Below are 8545 nucleotides of genomic sequence, written 5' to 3'. Positions count from 1 at the left end.
ATGTTCTCCTATGAATGTCGCACCGCAAAATCCATGAACAATTGTGTCGTCGTTCTTGCCCACCAGTATCATTATTTGCGGCATACATGGATTAAATCTGATCTTAATCGCGTGAACTTTCCAATGCAAAAATGATTGACCAAATTTAATATTTATTTCTTCACCATTAACGTGTAACAAGAACCTATACTGATATGCTTAAATACACATGTAGATCAGGCTGGTATTCAATGTTGGATCTAAGAACGATGTAGCTAATCGGATTAATGATTATTAATAACTAACCAATAGAGTGAATTATGTCAAATATGAATGACTGTAAGATTGATTTGATATGCATAATGAATACAACCCCTGTGTCATTTTGACAAGTGCTAGAAACTTTACTTTCACGGTAGATCATATCTTTGAATATTATCCCAAGTTTCCTGGACTCCTATTATTTATTTTATGTCTCTTTACACGTGCTTGGGTGTATTGTAAGCCATGGATATGTCTGTTCTTCAAGTCTTATATCATTAACGTCCTTCAGTTTGCTAAATGAACATTTTTCTCTTAACAGATGTGTGGTGTGGAACCTTCCCCCGACTGCCACTGGGACGCTCCAGCCCCGGAAAGTGCTGCCAGACTCCCAACTGCCCTTCAGATGTCGTCCTAAGTTACCCACCAGGCTATACGGTGGAATAAGAAACGCTTCACGACGTTTTCAAGACGTTCGGTCACTTTTATAAAGTTTTTTTTGTACAAAAGTTATGAGTTTTAATTGTCTGAGATTTTTCTTGAAATATTTGTTCATTGTGTTTTGTAAATAAATTACAAGATGTTGAAATGTTCCTGTTCTGTTTGTTTGTTTATTCTTTTAATAATGTTACTTTGCGTTGGGTGTTGGTTCGATTAAAGCGACACTCTTGTTAAAAATCAATACATATACATGTATAACAAACATGAGTGATAAACCTTTATCTACTTACTTAATAATTCTTCTATGGAAAATATAACTTACTGATAACAAGATTGTAACCGTGTACTTAAAAGCTAACAAAGGCAAAATAATGAGTGATCAAAGATTTACCATGAAATTCTATCATCTCATAAGGTAGAATACCGTGTTTTCTGCATCTTTCTTTCAAATTAAACTCAATATCCTTCATAAGAACCATTGTTGTTTTTTACATGTATTCATCATTTTTGGTATACTTAAACAATTGTATTAACTATGGTAAATCTTATTTGGGTGTAAGAGTGCTTCTTTAACGAGACTGAACAACTCCAGTTGCGATATAATGCTACCAAATGCATAGATTTCATCGATATCTTTTTTACTTCACATACATCTATAAAATAGGCTTAGAAGCGCAAACTCTGTAAGTTATTTGTATACTGATAATTATTTTTTAGGGAACAACACAGTAGTTATTTACAAATGTTAGGCTCCCAAATAGATAAAACGCTATGAGATGACGCATAGTTAAGTTTATACTTAAGAGGTGTTTAAACGGTTTGCAACATTATATTTTAAACTCAGTTTCACAACAACAACAATGTCTCCGTACATGAGAGACGGGGTCCTGGGTGGGGTTGGGGCGGGTGGTGGGGGAGCAAAAGAAACAGGCGAATAAGCGAAAACACAACGGATTCCTATGTTGTACACTGTCAGTAAATGTCGGTCATGTTAGGTCAAAGGTTTGTACGCATTTTTTTAAAATAAGATTGAAGGGACTAGACACCAGATGATACAATTGCAAGAAGAAAAGAAAATAGTCGAACACTTACATAACATTGACATCGTTTATACATCGTATTGAATCTAACTTACTGATCTATCACATCGCAAACGACACTTGCATCTTTCGCAGATTTTGCGCATTTTTTAACTTCGAAAGTATGCTTATTAATGACAGGCTTTGATAAATTACCGCTTCAAATGGCCCCATTCAGGAAAGGATACTAACACATTCATAAGTTTACAAAATGTTACCATATTTTTAAATATAATTCTTTCAAGAAATATATTGTATATATGTAGCATACGTTTATAGACCTAAACATAAAGATAATGCTACTTATCTTTATCTAAAAGTAAACATATTGGATACTCAACAACACTGCTAAACGAAAAGCCCTCTTTTCCCCTGTAAGTAATCACTGTTTTCTCTCCTGCACCTCTTATACCATCCAAAATGCTACCCCTGTGTACCCTCCGTTAATACGGATGTTCGGTAGCAGTCAATCGTTTAGTCATCATTCGATTGTTCATCGTAAGATGCGAATCGGGGATCCCAAATTTCTATCTATAAGGCATTGAAGGTAAATTTCGGCAATATCTGTCTCTAAAAAATATAAAGCTATTGTTTTTGTTAAACAGGTACTATGTTACGACTGTTTCTTATATAGGGCCAATTTAAATTCGAAACTGTGCTAGAAACACCCTACCTTTCAAATCTGAAGCTAAGCTTTAAAGCTGTACTCTCACAGATTGAACGTTTTCACACCTTTTTTGTCTTGGAACGAGAATTTCTTTTGCGTAAATATCTGCAAACTAATGGTAAAAGACTGCTGACTAAAGATCCGTCCCAAAATTGATGTTTTATGCATTTTTCGTAGTAACGGTTTAAGCCATAAAACATTAAATTTGGAATGGAAATATGAAGATCTGCGATTGATTTTTTGTCAGCATCTTTACTCACTGGTAAGCAGATATTTACGGAATATTTTCCAATTCCAAGACAATTTTTTTTTTTTAAAAATGGAAAAACGGTAAATCTGTGAGAGGGCAGCTTTAAACCTGATGTCTGCAACCCGGTGTTAATCAATCTCCAACGCAGTGTTCTCAATAATTTACATTTCATTTACCAAAATAACTTTTTTTCTATTGACACGGGATTTTCATGTTGTGTGCTCAAACACCTTAGCGATGTATATTCATGTGTTCGTTCATTATGCTCAGACCAGAGTTTCCCCAGATCAATGGCCTATGTGAGGTTGAAGTGATTCCAAATTCCTACCACTCTGGCAATATTCATGTTAATTGAACATAAACTCGTGAATGCCTCGAACATGAGCCATCACAGCATATTGAGGTATAAGGCAATGCTCACATGTTAATGTGCTCAAACCAGACTTTTCCGAATACAATGGTATATTTGAGGTTGAAGAGATTCCAAATGCCGACCACTCTTGCATAGTGGCAATAGCCATGATAATTTTAAGCAAACGTGTCAATGCCTAGAACATGAGCCATGAAAGAGTATTATTATTATCTATACTTCACATTATAGGCCCTGAACCTAGTTATCATTACACTTTCTGTTAAGGACCTCTTAGTCGAATAATCGGGTCAGTTCGTCCCAAAAATGGCTTTTGCAGCAGCAAAGTTCAATTTTCGAGCTCTATTTTCGGCTATTCAGTACAGCAGCTCCAGCGAAATAAAATTGATCATAAAGTAAGCCTCGTGGCCTAGTTCATCCCTACACTTATCGTTATGTCCCCGAGGTAAAATTTTTGGGTCAGTTTGTCCCTATCCCGCATAGCCTGCCTAAAATCCTAGGGTATTCACATGTGCCATCACCTAGGGCCAGGTCTCGGCTACACAGTGACATAGGCCCCTATAGTCCCCTTGCTCGTTTCTGCGAGAACGAGCCTTACATGTATGGTAGGGGTCAGTAGGGCTTATATTGCCCATATACGCACAATGTTGGGCTAAGGACGGAGCCAGACTAAAATCCTCGTAGTATTAACAGTTTCCCCGAATGTATCACACCGCCAGGTAACCCTTGGATACAGTGCCATTGGTCCCCTTGCTCGTTTTTAAGGCATCCGCACCATAACAGTGTCTGAATATGGGCCAAATTGGCATGGGGGATCGAGTTCATGTCCCTTCCCGCATAGCCTGCCTAAAATCCTAGGGTATTCACATGTGCCATCACCTAGGGCCAGGTCTCGGCTACACAGTGACATAGGCCCCTATGGTCCCCTTGCTCGTTTCTGCGAGAACGAGCCTTACATGTTTCTTCGAGAATATTGCATGTCCTCTTATTGTATAGATTTTGATGGTGATACGGTGCTAGCACCGCATCACCGCGGTGATATGGGGATACGGTGCTACGGTGCTAACTTCACGCACATGTTTAAATGATATAAATAAGGAGAGAAGTCTTAAATGTAGGGTTGTTTCCGATTTTGTAATGGTGTGCGTGTGTGTGTGGTGGGGCGGCTGGGGCGAGGCGGGCCTTAGCTTCACTCCTTTTTTGTTTTATGTACAAAATTATGACAGATATACAAGTTACCTTTATCACGAAATTACGTCAATATAAAAATAGTGCGGACCTTAGCCTTATCTGAATCACAGTGGCTTGATGACAAAGGCTCATTTAAGTCACAATAAATGATTTCAACTAGCCAAAATGATATTTTATACATATTTGAACATGTATATCACCAAAATAATACATTGCCATAAACATAAAATGAGATTTGACAAAATTAAAAATTCTCTATACTGTAATATTTTTGAATTTGAAGGAGAAAAAAAAATAAGCTCAAAAGCACCATATCGTCCCCCCTCCCCCTACCATCGTATTAAACTATTTCAAGTTCTGTTCTGAGAGAGGGGCGAATGTCAAAAGGTTGTGCCACTAAGTAACGCCTCCTCTAACGTAAATTTCTGGACCCGCCCCTGTTTCATACATGACTTGAGTGTTTTGGTTACTCATGTGAACTATTTTATTCCACCTTTCAGCTACATATCTGGCGGAACCCGCACTGACCGCGCCCTCAAGTATGTGGAGGCGAACAGTTTCACCCACGCCGCCGGCGACAGAGCGGGAGTCGCCAACATCCTCATTGTTATGACAGACGGCAAGTCGAACGTGCCGGTGGAAACCGTCAAAGAGGCTGCAAGCATTCATAGTCACTTGAACGCTAAGGTATGCACATGGATACAATCTTGTAATTCATCAGTCAGTTGTGACCACGGCCCCCAAAGGTCCGGGGGTATACCGGGGTTAGCGGGGGCGTGTTTTTACCTTCCAGGTGGCTCCGCAGAGCCGATCGAAGGCGGTAATTTTGGTTTTGCGCCGAATATAGCGGGGAATCGGCCTAACCTAGGATGTCCCCGAGGTGCGGGGGCATTTGGCGGGCCGCAGCAGTTTGTTCCCGCAGGGCGGGGATTTTACCCGGGATTGACTGGACCGAAAGTCAAAGTCCCCGTTGTTCCCCGGACTTGGGTGGTGGTGGTGGGGGGGGGGGTACAATTGGCTGGTGCATAAAGAACTTTACATTTTGGGTCTTTACTTTGCAGCTCCAAGTTATAAAAACATTCACATTTAACTCGACATTGTTAAAGACATCAAAATATAAATAAGTATTCTAAAAACTTATGCTTTAACTGTTAGATCGCGGATTTCAGATTTTCGCGATCGGTATTGGATCCGGCGTGGACAAAGCAGAGTTGCAGACGATCGCCACGGACAGCCATCACGTGTTCGAAGTGAGCAGTTTCGATGCCCTCAACACCCTACAGGCCGAGCTGAAGAGAACAGCGTGCAGAAGTACGTATCGTCTACCTTAAGCTAACCTCAACACACACTCTTCACGGAACTTGGTCGGAATGTGTGTATTAATGGAATCTAGGTCAAGTACGAGTATGAACTGTGTTGGGTAAATAGTAGGTCACTAGGTGAAATAATACAAACAATAGCCCGGTTTGCACTCTACAGTATGTACTTAAGTGTCAAACCGATCTTACTTAACACTTGACCAGAAGATTAAGAGTGGTTTATTGGTTATGTCCGATCACATACTCAATCGTTGCACATTGAACACCACGTTAACCACATTTCTATTCAGTTAAACATTGAAGGACTATATAAAGTTAAAGGTTAGATGACTTTACAAAGTTCAAGGTTAGTGGACCATACAAAGTTCAAGGTTAGCTGACTATACAAAGTTCAAGGTCGCGGACCATACAAAGTTCAAGGTTAGCGGACCATACAAAGTTCAAGGTTAGCTGACTATACAAAGTTAAAGGTTAGCGGACCATACAAAGTTCAAGGTTAGCTGACTATACAAAATTCAAGGTTAGCGGACCATACAAAGTTCAAGGTTAGCTGACTATACAAAATTCAAGGTTAGTGGACCATACAAAGTTCAAGGTTAGCTGACTATACAAAGTTCAAGGTTAGCTGACTATACAAAGTTCAAGGTAACCCCTTGGTTCAATGAAGGCTTACTACATGGTCCTAATGTTTGCGAGTTGGTTCCGCGGTTTTAGTGTATGCGCTGCAATGGATAAACAAACCAATATACATATACCTGGGATACAAAACAGTTAACAAACGTGAGCGCTTGTTAACCAGTGCAGATGTCATGCTGAGTAAACAGTAGGTCACAATGTCGTGTTTAGAACAATCTTGTTAACGTTTTAAATGCCATATTTTCTGCTTCAGTCTTGTTCATATTAATGAGAAATAACATTGATGGTGTGTTTGTATATACAGCTGAGCGATATAGAGACTCAATGACCTTTGAAAGTACAGTAGTCGTGCAAGCTAACGCGGCACTGTGCTCCTACCGTTTTTATAATATATCGTTTACGTATATTATAAACAATTCGGAACTCCCCGGAACCGGCGAAAATACCTCAAGCCTCAGAAAGTTTGAGCCAACCGGGAATGCTTACGTTCAGTATTAAGAAATCGGTCCTTAACATTCAGTTTGAGCCAACGGGAACGGTTAGACTGTACTTAATAAGGTAGTAAAATTATATATTAAAATTGCCCGTTAATCATAGTGTTCTAGTATTGATAAAAATATTTCAGTTGACGGAGCTTGGACAACGTGGGGATCATACTCCCCGTGCACAAAGTCCTGCGGAAGCGGCACTCAGTTCCGTGAGCGCTCCTGCACCAACCCGCGCCCGCTAACGGCGGAGCAGACTGTACCGGAAACGCCAGAGAGAATCACGCGTGTAACACAGCCGCCTGCCCAACGGCACCTCCACCGACAACCACGGTTCAGACGCTCCCTCCAGCCACAATGGCTACTGGTACGCATCTGTTCAAAGTTCTCTGCATACGTGTAGGCATGCATCCTGATACTCGCTGCTTAACCTTTATTAACGGCCTTACGAGTTGCATATTCGTTGAAAATAAAGGCACGTGCTTCCCTTGATCGACAGGGATATTCAAATATCGATTCTAACTGATGTTATGAAGACGAAGTTCCAAAAACTCAATGATCATTATAAACGGTAGACACTCTCATGCATTGCTCATTTTTAGACTATCTGCGCATGCGCGCAGGTAGTCTTAAGACCGCAAATTCCAAAGAACTACTTCTATTCCTGTCGTTTTAACCCATTTTTTTGTCTCAATGAGCTCTATGTTTAGCAGAATGACGACAAAATCATAAAAATAGATTAGTTGTATTGCGTTCCGAGTATGAGTTCTTGCGTGTTCGGCTATTTCCGCGCTGTATTTCTGTATCCCGGCGTTTTATTTTTAGCAGGACATAACTATTTTTATATGGTTGTTGGCAAAGTTCCTTAAACATCAAGGCAATAAAAGTTTTAACCATAAACAATTCATGTATACGAAAAAGTGCATTGTACATCTTACAGTTGTCGGCGAAAATCCTTTAACACGATGGCAATAAGACCATAAACAATACACGTATACGAACTCGTTTGTGCATCTTAAGTTGTTGACAAAGTTCCTCAAAAACGATGGTTAGTATACCATAAACAATAGACAATCTCACACATTGTTCATTTTAGGTTGTGTTGAGCCCGCGGACATTGTGTTCATCTTGGACGCTTCCGGAAGCGTCGGGGCTTCGAACTTCCAGAAAATGCTGGGCTTTGTCAACACCCTGGTAGACGGGTTCCCGATCGGGCCCACGCAGACTCATATCGGACTGCTGACCTTTGACACGAAGGTCTACAACCAGTTCCATCTGAACAAGTACAACGACAAGACCGCCATCAAGAACGCAGTTACAAGCACTCAGTATGTTTTACTCATACATTTGTATTAAACGTTAAAATGACGTCACACTTTAATATGCAACCAAAAAAAAAATGATGATGATGATGATGATGATGATGATGATGATGATGATGATGATGATGATGATGATGATGATGATGATGATGGTGATGATGATGATGATGGTGGTGTGATGATGATGATGATGATGATGATGATGATGATGATGATGATGATGATGATGATGATGGTGATGATGATGATGATGATGATGATGATGATGATGATGATGACGATGATGATGATGATGATGATGATGGTGGTGGTGGTGGTGGTGGTGGTGGTGGTGATGATGATGATGATGATGATGATGATGATGATGATGATGATGATGATGATGATGATGATGATGGTGATGATCCTTCAGATATCGCCTGAATAGTATTCATCATTAATTCACCAGGTACACATCTGGCACAACGCACACGGCTGAGGCGATCAAGTACGCCCGGGAGACGTCCTTCTCCACCGCCAACGGCATGAGGGCAAATGTCGCCAAG

Source organism: Mya arenaria, chromosome 16 (genome assembly GCF_026914265.1).
Source record: "Mya arenaria isolate MELC-2E11 chromosome 16, ASM2691426v1".
Classification (NCBI taxonomy): domain Eukaryota; kingdom Metazoa; phylum Mollusca; class Bivalvia; order Myida; family Myidae; genus Mya; species Mya arenaria.
This window is presented reverse-complemented; position numbering follows the sequence as displayed.